This window comes from Lathamus discolor, chromosome 3, assembly GCF_037157495.1.
Source record: "Lathamus discolor isolate bLatDis1 chromosome 3, bLatDis1.hap1, whole genome shotgun sequence".
Classification (NCBI taxonomy): domain Eukaryota; kingdom Metazoa; phylum Chordata; class Aves; order Psittaciformes; family Psittacidae; genus Lathamus; species Lathamus discolor.
In genome coordinates, this window is record NC_088886.1 from 28,066,881 (window position 1) to 28,082,496 (window position 15,616).

The 15,616-nt window shown below is 46.8% G+C and overlaps 1 protein-coding gene across 8 annotated transcripts in view; it reads right to left on the reverse strand.

The window, feature by feature from the left end:
• LPP (LIM domain containing preferred translocation partner in lipoma) overlaps positions 1-15,616 on the reverse strand; it is a 353,102-nt gene that overhangs the window by 313,434 nt on the left and 24,052 nt on the right. For all 8 annotated transcript variants that reach the window (XR_010611484.1, XM_065674286.1, XM_065674285.1 and 5 more), the window contains exon 2: positions 13,217-13,322. The gene's annotated coding sequence lies outside the window, so the exon portion shown is untranslated. The remainder of the gene's footprint in view (positions 1-13,216; positions 13,323-15,616) is intronic.

A 15,616-nucleotide genomic window follows, 5' to 3' on the forward strand; every position in this document is an offset into this window, starting at 1 on the left:
CACTTTGAGGCTTTTCCTTTTTTCTCTCCCTCCTTTATTTGCTCTGTAAACACATTTGTGTGCACCCTGGATCCCATAATGTTCAGGTTTTGTGACAGCAGCTTTGAAGCAGTGCAGCAGCTACTTAGACAGCTCGCTGGGGACGGTACACCATCCTGGATCCTGCCCCTGCCATCAAGGCACACCACAGTGCAGAACCCCACATTGCCCAGCTCCTTTCAAGACCTTCTCCCAGTGCAGGATGAAGTGGAAGATGTAGTTGGTGCCATCTGTTCTAGCAGATAACGTTACCAGGAGTGCATGCCCATGAACTCAGCCACATCCCTTTCAGGTTGAATTTCTCCCACCAAAACCCTACCTGTTAGCAGTGGAGTTTATTTATTAAAACAGCATAGCAAGTTTACCAGCAGATCAAGATCTCAACTGCAGCAGGTGAAAGATGTGCTATAAGCACAAATACTTTGGAGCCTTTTGAAGAGGCCACTGAGGTCAGCTCAGTGATATGAGCCCAGTGGTATCTCCCATCCCATTCCCAGGCACGCATCACTTGCCATGCCACGCAAGAGCAGCAGATGGGTACCACCTAACGGAAAGAGCCCCAGGAGAGCACTCTCCTGTGCACTGATACAATTATGGCTAGCTGCTACAATAGGGCTGCCTATAACGATGCCCCTGAAGGTGGCAGGAAGGACAGGATAAAGGAAGTCAGGAAACCTGGATTAATTCCATGCATACACATGCATACATACATGCTTATATACATCTGCGCCCATCAGTGTAGCTTTGGACAAGTCCCTTAGCCTCCCTTCCTTACTGATCAGTAAATGAAGAGTAATATCACTGCCCTAACCATAGTTTAAAACCCAAGGACTGTGTAAATATCACAGGTAAGAAAAAGCCCAGTTTCTCCATGTCCACCCATAACTGTAAATGGCAAAAAAACTTCATCAAGGACACACCACTTGTCAGCCCAAGGGAGCAATCAATGGCACTAGCCCAAAAGGGCTGCTGGCAAATATCCCACAATACTTTCTATTATATTCCTTTATACTGCCTTATGCCTCACACATCCATTGGCCTTCCTCCCAGAGAGGAAGGCTGGGAGTGACTCCTCTCATCAAACAGGTTTGCTTCCTCAGTGACATGAAGTTCCCTGACAGCAGCCAGGAATCTCTTCCCCCTCTGAAAACAGGTCATCTCCACCAAGTTCAATGTCAGGCCACCCAGAATGTAAGGTCTGAACCAAAACTCAGACACCTTTTACTGGGCTGGCTATGCCACCAACCTGCACACACCAAGAGACACCACCACTAGGGCTAGTAAGCATCTGCAACACCTCAAAGGAGGGGGGAGTGGGAGAGGAGAGTCATTTTTGGCAATGAAAATGTAATGGAACAGTCTGTATCGATCTATTGTGGAATGAGTCATTTTTAGAGAGACTCGCCTCCTCTTCCCCTTGTTTCCCCACCCTCAAATTACAGACTACAAGAAATGAGCCGAGATAATGGGCAATTTCAGATGTTCTAAACTCAGGCTCTTCTCCTGCTGGAACAGTATGCCATGACAGTAGATGGACTGAGCTCAGGAAATGCCCTTCATTTTCATATGCCTTTTACTGGCTACAAAAGAGTTGTGTCTAACTAATAGACAATTAGGAAAGGACTAGAAGGATGGGGGACTACTTTGGAGAGTAAATGAGTAATCGGAAGGAAGATCTGGAAAGCATCAGCAGTGAAAGGAGACCCAGAAAAACAGACAGGGATCAGATATGAGCCCCCAGAAAAAATAAGCAAACTGGAGGGGGATCAGATTGGGGAGAGAAAAGGTCTGGGTGAAGCTACTACTGCTGCTTCACGAAAACTCTGTGGACTTCCCAGTCTACAGGCACTTGCCAGCATATAAATGCCAAAAATCAAGGATAAGTACTTCCAAAGAGATGAGGAGAAAACCAAAACAAAACAAACAAAAAAAGCAATACAGAGAAAGGGAAATATAGCTGGCAACAGTAAATTCTCCCTTCACTCCTTCAGTCCTTGAGGATGAAACAAAGCCTCTCAGGAAGCTGTGGAAGTCCAAGTATCTCTCTAGGAAACTAAAAGATGCATATATAGGAACTAGATGACCAGTGAGTTTTCCAGCTCAGTTCCATAGAAGTTAGTGTAAAGATGTTTTTACTGGGGGGTGGGTATGGCAAAACTTAGGACTAGATGATCTTTTTAGGTCCCTTCCAACCCTTGGGATTCTGTGATTCTGTGATTCTGTGATTCCACCCATATCCCATCAGATGTCACTGAAATGCAACCTGCTGCGCTCAAAAACTTACCCATGCGATGTATATCAAAATTAGATATATATCTATGTATACACACACAAGTCAATCCCTGATTTACTGTGTAAGTCTCTAGAAGACCAACTTTGATGGCACTAAGCAGAAGGTGGCAAGTTACTTATGCACTTGCCTATTAAAGTTTAGCAATAGCGCACACACAATATTGCATAAAGTGTAACCACCCAGTACCCCACCAGCCACACGGAACATTTGAGCCCCTCCAAAAGCTCTTCCACTGCTGGACTTCAGCCAGGATCAATATTCTCATTCAGAGGAGAAACTGGTACTTCATACACTGGGAGATGACTCATCATAGTAGCTGAGTTACAGCATAGTGTTAAGGTCATCTCTACTCTCATCTACAGCATCCCACAGTATCCCCTCCCACAGATGACTTGCTGCTCTTTTTTTCCCTCCTACTTCTTTTCTCAATTTCTACTCTCCCCTTCAACCTCCTTTCCTTTCAGGTCTTCTCACCTCCTTCCATACCCATTTACCTTCCTCTATCTATTCCTTAAACACCCTTCTCATAAACAGCAACTCCCATCTCAGGGAATCTGCTTTATCTTGATTTTAATCTCCAGTCATCACCCATGCACTTCCTCCCCCAGTCCTCAAGAGCATATTTGTCTGCCTTGAATTGCACTCTTTAGGACAAGGATTGTCTTTTTCCCCACTTGAAAAGCACAACATACATTTACAGGGCAGGTAAATGATAAATAAGCTGTCTCTGTGCTACCAGTGTGGGCTCCCTCCACCAAGCTCCCTTGGTGTTTGCCTTCCCCCTGCTGCTAACCTACCCATAAAACTTTTCTTCCTTATCTCTCAGTTACAAGGTTATCACGTATTTTCATCAGCACTGGTTCAAAAAACAGTTAAAGGAGGTGGGGAAACCAAGGGCATTTACCAGCCCTGCTCTCCCATAAGCTCAAACCCCAAGATATAGAGGAATATGTGAGAACACCACAAGGGGAGAACATGGACAGACATTACTCACTGGGATTATTTCAAATGCTGCATGCTCATTTCTATTCAGTTTTCAGTGGGTTTCTGGGCAAGCAAACACACACAGCTGTTTGCTGGGGGAGCATCTACATCAACTTCCACCAGCTGAGTGTGCATCTGCCATCGGAAGGAGGTTGGAAAAGAGGCAAGTGGGCTGTTGAAATAGAAAACTGGGGTAAGAAAAAGTCACCCACAACACACAGAGCATCAAGAGGTGACTAAGAGGCAGCCCATGCTCCAAAGACAAAAAAAAAACCCAACAGTGAATCCACCCCCACACCATCCATGTCAGAGCTGAGCCAATGCATCAAACTTGCTGGCTGCCCGTATGCAAGGGGGGATTTGCATAGCAGGAGTAGCACTTCTCAGGGATCAATGTGATTAAAAACGCTCATTCAAACAAAAAAAAAGAGGGCAACAGTCCTCGCTAGACAGTTCACAGAGTTGACCCTATCAGCTGGTTCCTTATCTCAGGAGAGCCTGAGTTGTCTGGGGTTTCCCAATAGCCCAAGTTGCTGCTCCCTGGCCCCCTGCATTCCTCCACAATGTGAACTTCACCCCCCACCTCCCCCTACACACCAGCCCCTCACCTACATGAGGACATTGCCTCCGTCACTTGGAAACACCCATCTCCAGTGCTCCCTCAGCTTTCAGGAATTCTTCACTGGGAACATGCTCAAAAGCCTCGTCCTTTTCCGTCCCTAAAGTCTTAACAACCTCTACGAGATTATCTGATGTAGCTTTCTTACACTTATACATCTCAGCGGAGAATTAGCTGATAACTAACAAAGCACTGCAGGTAGTGCATACGTCAGGAAGTACAAGCGATAACCTTATCCACATCCTTAGGAAAAATCAGTTTTTTGTTATTGGTTTCATCTGAACTCGACAGCTATCCTCAGACTACACAGCAAACAGGAATACCTTCAAGTAAATGATTGGGGGTGGGGGGGAACATTCCAACCACCCTGTGACTAGAGACGGTCATCCAGTCAGAAACAAGACAGGCACAATGAAAATCCAGAACAAAAGTTGAGGATAAAGCAATTGCCTAGAAAACAACAGGAGACCGGGTAAGAACAATCAAACCAACAAGTATCCCCTCCTACACACTGAATGCACTTTTCTGCATAGCAGCATTTCACAAGATAAGAGATTGAAGAGCTGGTGCTTAACGCTGCCCCTGGAGACTTGCCCACAAGTTTTTACATTGCTTAGCACCCTGTGCATAAAAGGGCAGCAGCGGTGACATTCCTGGTGAACTCCCGCAGGCCAAGCTGTCTGGCAGGTATAGCTAAAAAAGCCATTTTTGGAAAATAGTGCCTTTTTATAGCTTATCTCAGTGCTGACAGCTGCCTCATGTCTCTAGAAATAGCAGGATGTAACAACCGTGTTTGCAGGGACAGATTTTAAAGGTTCCATCTTCTAAGAAACAACCTACACATCCAGAAACAGAAGGCCAGATTTGTTTTGATACTGGAACCCCCTTCCATATGCTAAGCATGCCCACGGATTTGCAAAAAACCCTGCTCTGAAAATGGGATGTTCATTCAGCAACAGGCAACAAGTAACTTGCGTCTGCCTTCCTATAGAGTCTGTGCCCAGCAAAATCGGCAGCAAAATAGCATGCGATTAGGCTGATACTGCCTTTTGCAGAAAATCATTCACATTTTCTGAGAAAAACAGTGGTGGAGGAGAGCATTAAACATTGGAAAAGCAAGTAAAAATACCCCGCAGCTTCAGCTGATCAGCATCTCCCCGTTGTTCGTCTTCAGCTGGAGTGAGCCAGAGATCCCAAACCATGGTTATGAATCATTCCAGGTGACACAGACACAAGCCACAGGCTGTGTTCCAGGTCAGTCCCACTGCTACAAACCCCAACCACATGAGCCTGGAGCAGCCTCTTCAGCCACCCTGCCTCCATCGTGTTCATGAGTATGACAGGGATAATGTTATTTTCCTACCTTTAGCAATAACAAGCTTTTTTAGGTAAAAAGCGCCCAACTCCCAAGAATTTAACACCAGAAGAGATCATGCTAAGGATGTAAATGGCTTAGATTGTAATAGGACCTTGCAAATTTTCCACAGTACCACCTTTTACCAGCAACAGTTGGACCAATTGTCTACAGCATCTTCCTCATTACGAGATCTTTTTATTTTATTTTATTTTTTTAACTGAATGAAGGGGTACTAAAGACAACGACCTGCTGTGAAATGACCGAAATTCCCATGCAAACAACCCATTAGCAGTGTTCAAATGCAATTTAAATTACTAGTTGTTAAAGTGCTCCTCAATTTCATGGTAAGTTTCCAAGGAAAATTACATGCTATGTACTATTTAATTGATTGTTTTCTACTTCTTAACATCCATTTATTCCCTCCTCCTGTCTTTTCCTTAATTTCCAGGGAAAGACTTTTCAGGGAGGAAAGGGGAACAACTAATGGAGTTGGAGAGGGATTTACCTGAAGAACAAGGATGTAGGAGGGAAGTGACTGCCAAAATCAGGCAGCTTCACTGCAACTTGTCCTTGTGATATTTTCACAGCAGGGGTGTGAGACAGCACAGCACAAGGACTCTTTTCCTCCCCACCACAGGCAGCCCAGCTTTCAAAAGCTGATGTTTCTTTAAAATGAAGTCAAGCAATACGCAAAGTTAACTATTAGAAGACAGCAGTAAAGAAACAAGAGCAACTTCTTTCCCACTCCTGGGCACGCTAGTCCTTGAACCGACACACTCACTGGAGACAAACAAGTTTCTCTCATTTGGGAGATCTCATCCCAAATGCAAATACCTAGTTCTCAGGGGCAAATTCCCCCCTTCACTGAAGAATTAGGCTGCAAGTGAGACCTCCTGCTGCTTGCAACAGCTGGTACAGGAGAATGTGTATTATAAAGCTAATAACAACAGACCTGTCTTAAAAGCCTACACTCTATTCAGATCCGAGGAAAAAGCAGCAGTACAATTAGGTGAGGTGCCATCTGGAAATGATGGTGATACGTGTTGGGATCATGTCACACACTAGCAACATCTATCAACTTTATGAAATACCCAATACGACTTTGTTTTCCTTTAAGCATCAGACTCAGAAATACTTTGTGTTCAGAAAAGTATGACTTTATTAGAGTAAGAGAGATGGGTTTAACAGCACCACTTGGCTTGAGGCTGTGAAGTGTGCACCTGTCTGTGGGAGCTGAGCATGAACAGTCATGTGGAATCAAAAGATTTGCACTTTTCCTAAGTTTGCCACATGGTGCCTGTTTCCACGCCTGCACACCAGGATAATAAAGCTTTCCCCAGCCTGTGGGCACAATTTAGCGTTTAAAGGCTCTGAAAGCTTTGCGTACAGAAATAGGAAGTATCAGATGTGTAGAGACATCTAAACTCACAACCTTGTCTCGCCTTCATCCCTTCCATGCCTATGTGTGCTGCACATATCTGCAACAGCTTCTCTTATATGCTGCAGGGCATGTACACCCAGCCCTCAAGTAAATTCCTGAAAGCACCAGAGACACACAGTGACAATGTCACCAATTTGCCACATCCTGTACAGTGCCAGCCTTGGATCAATTGGTGCAACAGCTCGGATGAAAGATGGGCTGAGAACCAATCCTCCTTATATGGGAGATAAAGCAAATCCTCTGTATTTAATACATTATTAGAAGTGATTAAGAGTCGCTTAAAAAAGGAAGGCATGGAGCACACTTGAGGTCCAGCGCCATGAAAGATTTCTCAGACTTAAGCATTACCAGGTGCCAGGCTGCAGGTGGGAAAATCTTTAGACAGCTGTACTAATTTACAGGTCAGCCCCTAATGGCTATGTTCCTGGAGCAGAAGAAAATATACTGTGAACCCTGGTTAGCATCGGTGATCATCACTGGATCTACCCAGGTCCTCGAGAAATACCAGATGGAAAGCCTTGGCAGCCTGCAGTCCCAGCCGTGGACATCCTCCATCCTCCAACAGCTCTCCCAGCCCTGCCTGCACCCATTGAGGGGACACATAGGCAGCACGTAGGAGCTCATCCTTCACAGTCCATTCAGCTCTCAAGTCACGTCCTTGCAGCAATGAGATGTCGCACAGAGAAAGATCGGCACGTGAAGATTAATGGCCCCAGTGCGCTTCCCCAGGCATGCCAGATAAGCACTGCCCAGAGCCCTGTGTTACGGCACTCAGGCACTGCTCGTCCTTGTCTTCCAACAAACAGTCTGTCCTGGCAAGCAGGAAAGGGGGAAAACTGTAAAGGGAACAGAACATCACCATTTCCAGTCCCACCATGCTACCTCTGAAACACCAAGCTCGGCCACAAGCAGCTGGCGAAGCCTGGATGCACCACATCCATGCACCACCAGAAGCAGGGGCTGATCCAGGGCACAACCAAGCAGGGGAAGTGCTGCGCAAGCAGGAGGTATTGCCGTCCTGTGGGGCCATGTGTGCACACACAAAAGCAAAGCTCAGCACACAAGGAGCGACACAGACTGCCAGCTCACTGCCTGTCACAGCTTGGCACCACCACACATGACACAGAATGGCGAGTTGCTGGGCTGAGGCTTCAGGTGTCACAACATCTCCATATGTCTCCCCAGCATCCTGTTTTCCAGCCCATCACCTTCACTGTCTGTTCAGGCCATATACTCTTTAGGACAGCAGTTCTTTCCTTTGCACCAATATCAAGCCCATTCCAGTGGGGCCCTGATCCCAAAAGCTGCAGTAATCCAAGTAGCTTGTTGAAACGACAAGGATTAAAATGCAGCTAAAGCCTACAAGCTCCCAACATGTCCCACCTGCAGGAATAGGCTCCAGCAGTCCCTTCATCATCTTTTGGGGCCAAGTACTTTCCAGCTCACACCCCATCCTTGTGCAAACTAAGCCAAGTATCTATCCCTGCCCAGAACAATTAAGCCAGCTTTGCTCCTCAAGGACCTGCTGCAAATTCACATCTTGGGAAAACCAAACCTCAAACCAAGTATTAATCCCTATTTAAAACGGCAAAAGAAAAACCGTAAGAGATTTAACTAACAAAGGTCTTAAATTTAAAACAAGGAGAGTATGATAACAACAGGTTCAGATCAGACTAAAAACACAAGTTAGCTGAGAAGATACAAGTATCACTAACCAGCAATAGGAACTATAAAGGGTTTTTCACCAACACCCCTTCCCAAGTAAAAGGACACAGTGCAGTGCCTTCTGTCCAAGGGACAGGACTGGCTGCTCTGCACCCCCTTGAGCAGTGTTAAAAGCACTCTGTACACTTTACATGCTCTAAATGACAAGAGGAATGTGGGATGGTGGATCTCCACTCCAGATTCCCCATCCTGGTTTTAGCTGCCATGAATAAAACAGGAAGCAGAGCATCTTCCAGGTTCTCCCGATGCCCCTGACTGCCTGGATAAGCTGCAGCTTCCTTTCAGGAAAAAGAAAGGAAAGGAGGGGGGAAAATAAGAGAAGCAGCCAGCTACAATACCAGAGAGATTAAAAACTTCACACTAAGGCAAAATAACGAATAACAGGAAAAAACAGACACTGAACCTTCATCCAGTTACAGCAGCTAAACTGATTCAGGTCCCTAACAAAACAGTTATATGTTAACATTTCAGAGAAATATATCTATGCATTATGCAGCCTTTTAAACACACACTCTGGCTTAAGAGACAGAAGTCATATTTAAGCTATATTTCACTTGCTGACCATATGCACATATACTCATTTAACTCTACATTGCTCGGCTGCCTTGCTGCATAAACCACTGAAAATAAAAGAAAGAGCATGACTGAATGAGAGCTGGCTTAAATTATCTTTACACCTAGGCCTGAAGAAACATTTTGCCTTTGAGATCAATCCACTAAGCGAACTTTCCCTGCTACAGAAGGTTTCACAGGGTCCCTTGATGTTGACTGGAGATTCATGTGCCTACCTCTACCCTCAATGCACAAACTTCGATGCGATCCATCTGACTAAACAAAACAAAAAATCCCAAGCTGCTTGCTTAAAGCAGCAATGATGCACTTACCAGTATCCAGGCAAGCTCCTTCGCTAGCACGCTTCCCTCTTGAGCAGATCAAATTTGGAACAAGGTCCAGGAGCAGGAGAGAACTAAGAACTGACCACAACAAGCTTCCAAAACAAGAAAGGGCGGGGGGGTTTGGGGGGGAGAACCTTACTACAGGAATTCAGATCCTGCTTCCACCAGACCCTGAGTCACCTCCCCTCCCTTGCAATAGATCAGAGCAATGGGTAAACATTTCCAAATATGGAGATCAAAACTCCAAAGGATGTCAAAAAAAAAATCATCCTTCTCTCCCTGGCTTTGGCACAGGGAGGACTTGCCCCTCTGGAGCCCGAGCTGAGCACATCGCTGTTACTGACCTACACACAGCCTGGACATGGGGCTACATGTCACCTTCTTCACCTGTGCTTTGGAGGCTCCTGGATCTATGGGGTGACACTGCACCTCTGTCTCATCCATAGGATGCCTGGTGACATGCAACAGGGGCAGCTCCAGGAGACATCACCCCTTGCCCACCACAAACCATCCTTTCATCCCTCACTCATCCACAGAAAACCTCCTAGAACTATTTTTTGGAGTACCCTTTGGAGACACACAGGCAAATTCAGGCTGTGTTTATTGTGATACCAACTTGGCACCAGAGAAGGCAAGGCTCAGCCATCAGTGCCACTGGAGAGGTCCTCGATCCCTGCTGGGACACACAACACAGCATCCCGTGGCAGGCAGGAACAGGAGAGCACTCAGCCTCCCCATCCCTAGGAGAGGGGCTTGATGGTCAATGCTTAAGCCCATATGGTAAATTTAGGAGGCAGAACAGTTAAGCTTAGAGGGCACAACTGTCCCTGCAGAGCCTGCCTGCACACAGGAGCAATATATCCATGCCACCGCTCCCGACATGCGGGCAGCAGGAAGGTGATTGCTATGCCTGCCAGCACGAGATGACAGCCTCCTGGTAGCTGAAGCCATGGCTCCAGGAGCAGGCAGCCTCTCAGGAATGTGCACATCAGGACATTTTCAAGGGGAACAGGCTGCTGAGGCGATCCAACCAGACCAGAGTGATTCCTCAGCACCGCCCACAAGATGCTATTGAATTTATAGGGAAGGAATTCCAGAGCTGACTCTGCCCATGTATGGCCAAAACAAACTGTAAAAAAAGCAACATTATAGTACATCTGGCTTTCGCTGGTACTGAAGTGCAGGCTTTGGGAGGAGCCAAAATCCTGCAGTGATAAAGACTGTACAATTACATCCAGTGACTAGGCGGAGGTCAGCGGCCCATGGCAGCATGAGTTTAGCACCCAGTATCACAGGTGATAGAAAAACATGTAAATGCTTGTTCTAGAAGAAGAAAAACCCCACCAAAGATAAACAAACAAAACCCCCACACTTTTATGCTTTTTAGAATAAGAGCCACATTTAACTTTGTGATCCATCATTACCATTGTAAAAAATAAACCTTGCCAGGCAGCACCAGCACATGTCCATTGCACTGGTAGTTATAAAGGTGGTTATAAAAGCTTTGAAGAGCAAACAGCCCAGGTGGCACTATGCGGTACACCAGGACAACATCAATGCAATGGAGGCTGGGACCAGCTCTCAGTGGGCAGTTAAATCAGTTATTTTTCTAAAAACCCACTAAAACCTCCCTCAGAGCCATGTACCCCAAACTGCCTGCAGGGCCACCAGGAGCATTCTCTGTGGTCAGAAATGGGAGATATTCTAAGCACTGTAGTCACCATGGCAGAAGATGCTCCAAAACCAAGGTAAGAAGGGTCAGGTAGGTGCAGGTTTTACAACCTCTGACTCAGCTTTCCAGCCCTTTGCAGAAAAAAATTACAAAGATATTGCTCGGTAATTTGCAAGGACAAAGAGCAGGATGAAACAGGGAATAATGTAAGTCAAGAGAGGGAACTAAAACATGGAGGACAAACACCTGGAACAGCAGAAACCCAATCAGAGGCATGCACCAGCCCTTATTACTCTGAGGTTCTGCAGTATGAACAGATCAAGCTTCTCCTTAACAGTTAAATGCCACTACCTTGCCTGCCCTGCCAGCATGGGAAATACTAGCTGTGTCAGCCTGAGAGGCAAAGGGCTTACCAAACAGGAGAGGAATGCAGGCTGCAGTGGCATATGCAGTGGGGACGTGAAAACTAAACCCAGGGGAACGTGCGCTGATCTCGCTGCTTCTGCCTTTGCACGGGGATCAGGCAGGATACGTTTTACAGCTCTTGGGGTTGAAACCTGGGAATAATGTCTTTGTAACCGTAGAGGGACTCCTGTGCCAGAAACTAATGTAGTTGCTAGAGGGGCTGGGAGCTCAGGGGCCTGAGCACATGAGGACAAGCCATTTCTCAGCTCCTGGCAGACAGCCCAGCACTGCTTTTGAATAAGTGCAAGTTGTACCTATCAGACAGGGAAGCATGTGTCTCCTCTGAGCAGCATTTGCTGATGGGAGACCCTTAACACAGCTATTTCCCCAGCTCCATGTTCCCCAAGACAGCATTAAGATCTCCCCTCAGTTTCCAAGCTGAAATGCCATTATACCCTCTTCCTTACTACTTTGCTCACATTAGTGTCGGCTAAGCATGAGCTGGCATTCAGCCTCTCATTTAGAGCACCTTCTACCCCAAATGACACAGAGGAAAGAAACAAGAGGGATGGACACATCCATGTCCAGCCACATGCAGCCTAACCAGGAGCACCCTGCTACATGGCACAACAAGTCTCTGTCCTTGCACAGTCCTCACCTGGGAATATAAAAACTTGGAGGCCTAGGAATCCTAGTCAAGCCTCCTGCAGAGCACTACAGATTGTTATCAATCAGGCACCAGGTCAGGCTTGGCTAATTCCACTTAAATGACATTATATAAGCAGGGTGACTGAGAATACTTGATTCATAAAAATGTCTTGAAGGGGCAGAAAGCACTACCTGCATGGCATACAGAATAGAGAGACTGCTGCAGTATCACAGGAACACAGACCATGTAATGCAGACAGTGAAGACCAGGGATGCTCATATGCACACATGCACAACTACACACACATATGCCTCCTCCCCCAGTGTGCACAGGAGCAGACTTGGGACTTGCAACCTGAAGTCCTATGCAGCCAAAAGTTAGCACAAATGTTTGTGACAGCTCCAATTTGCAGGCAAAGGCAAAAACCGGGTGCAGAGAAATAAATATAGAAAGAAGTCAGGCAGGCAAAGCAGGTGCTGGCTTGTAAAACCTTGGCCAGAAAGGCTCCCCGGGAGGTTGAATCTGGTAGTTTTGCAACAGCTCCTCAGCAATACAGAAGAGACAGAAAAAGGAAAAAAAAAAAGAAAAATAAAAAGAGAACATGAATGCATATGCATTCTTTTATCGCCATATATAGTATATACAGACATTTGGTATGTACACCCCCAAGCTCTCATATGCCACCATATAGTATATACTGTATATGCACATCTTTGTTTCCATGTGGCTAGATTTGTACAGCGTGTGTGTGTGTATATATATAATGTATGTATGTGCATTTGTCATGTGTGCATGTCATTACTCCCCAGATCGCCTATCCACGCGTGCTACCACACATCACTCGACAGAGCATGTCTAAAGCCTCACAGCACCATAGTCTGGGATGACTTTTGAACACTTGCAGCTTCTCACTGCTCAGCTATCCCCCAACAAAGCCTGCAGGTGCAAGCATCACCCGAGAACCACCGGTTTGTCTTGTATTTTCCAGTGATCCCAATCCACCCAGCCCCCTCCACTCTCCATTAGGAGAGGACTTTTCGTTTTGGTAGAGAACCATGAACAAGGTGCCACCATCAGAAAAGCCACAGATCCTTCTGGGAAGTTGCCCCTCACACCCGTGGAACACGTTCACGTACCGGTTCTCACGCCGCACAGCCTTGCTGGTGGGATGAACTCAGAGCAGGGCTTTTGGAGACACGCAGGGCTCCACAGGAGTCACGACAATGGGTTTCTTTCCCAGCCCTGCAAAGAGAGAGAGATACCCATGTGATGCACACTGGATGGGCCTCCTGACGGCTTGTCTCCAGAACTTGCAGTTTAACCCACACAACTTCTGGGCACTGCAGCATTTTCCTCTCCAACTTTCTTATACAGAAGCCTCCATACTCCTGGAGTCCTTGCACTCACCAAAAGCAAGCATCACCACCTCAAACTGGGCCAACAACCAGCACCAGATATCACAGCCCAGCCAACAACTTGCATTTCCTCAAGCCCATACCTCCTTTACTGATCTTAAAGCCCCTGAGAATGGAGAAGTAAAGGGAGATGTAAAATGAGGCTTAAAACAAGAGAGCACGGTGAATCCATTGCTCATCACTGACCTCGGACACAGACAGGGAGCTAGAAGGCATCATTTAATTCATTGTGTGGGTTTGCCACTACCACTACACCACAATCCAGTTCACCAGCACTACACCTTCAGCACAGCCTTTTCTCTGAGGAACTCCGCCCTATTTCCACTGGGGGCTGCCACACTCTTTCCTGTAGCTGCAAAGCTTTCCTGAAGTGACTGACTTGGTGTCGTTTTTCCCCTCTGCAGAAGATGAAGGTAGAGCAGAGGGGACAGTCATGCCACACGACCACTGTCTTCACACATGGCATGCTACCAAGATAGGCAGCATCTGAATCGCACACTCCTTCCTGCCCCTGCTGGCCCACGGCTAGCGTCCCTTCCCAGCCACATCCTGGTCGCTCTGGCGGCCCTATCTCTGCTCATGACAAGCACAGGCTTGCCTTGTCATCACCACTAAGCAGAGAAAGTCACTGCTGCTTGCTGCTGTAATGATGGAAATGGGTCAGTTCAGACTCGTGTATACTGCACCTGGGCTGCTCATGAGCATGCATGTGAGCCCACAGAACCAACATGCAGCAAAATGCAGAAGAATGCTAGTGGCTCAGCTCACAGTCCACATCCCTCCTCTTTGTCACACCCTGAGATGGTGGCTTCCAGCCCCTGTCAGCAACCCTTGCCCCCCACACCATGCCTGATGCTACAGTAGCCAGGACAGAAGGAGGGCCCTCACCTCTCTCAAGCAGTGGTAGATCTCCTTTGCATCAACACTGTATGAGCACAATGAGGCCCACCCTGACCCAGGCAGCACTTTCCCAGCTCAGTCCTATGGTTCCTGTGATAGCACCTAGCTCTGACTCACCACAGGGCTGGGCAGGTATAAAAGTTCGCACACATCAATGCTTCCCTCAGGTGTGATAAGGACAAATTCAACCAGAGATTACAATGGCCTCTCCTGTTCACTGCAAGCTTGGGATAAAGATGAGTAACTGCGGAGTTTTATTGCTGGTGAACTCAGCCAAAGAACAATTTCTCTCCATTCGTCAAAGAGGAGACAAGTACAAGCAAATATTATGGTTGTGCATGTTTACTTTTCATTTTAAAATGATGTAGAGTTATACACAATTTAGATCCTTCAGGCTCCTGGCAAAATGCCCTTCAGTCTTATCTGCAAAGGCAGAAGACAAAAACATTCCCCTCTGGTTCCAACACCATTTCAATTCAACTCACATCAACTCCAGGACCTCCAGGTAAGACAGCATTTCTTGGGACTCAACCCATGTTTACAAGATCTTGGCTTAGGCTTGTCTTTCACCAGATTCAACTCACAGAATGTTTACAAGATCAGTTACAGGACCTGGCAGACTTGGCTAGTTGAATGGCATCTTCCTGGCTTTACTTTCCACATCCCTGTCCCCATCACCTTGTGACTGGGGTTTCTGCAGCAAGTCAACCAGGACCCCACATATTCTCCTTGAGGCACTCAGCTTAAGCCTGCTGTGAAACCACCCACCTCAGAGGCAAGTGGTGCCCAGCATGGTCCCAGATGGGCAGCAACCCCTTGATGCCCAAGCAATGCACTCCTTCCTGGCCACACATTCACAGCTGGGCAGGACAGGGACAGCCTGTCTGGTCACAGCAATATCCACCTCAACTGGTTTATCAAACCACTCTATTTACAGCCCCATTCCTTTTTCAGAAGGCTGCAAAAGTCAGTCTGGGTGTCTGAGAGCACAAGTACCCAGAAGACACATGTAGAGAACAGACCCAAGGTACCAGAAGAGCTGCTGCTCATCATAAGCCATCAAGCCATGATGCCACCACCAAATCAGACTTCTTCAAGGCATAATCTCAACAAGCATTTCCCATTGGAGAGCATTTCTTGAGATTTAGACCCCCAAACCTCAAGATCAGCAGAGCTCCTGTCTCAAAAGTCGCTCTTCTCAATTGCCTGTACACACCCCTC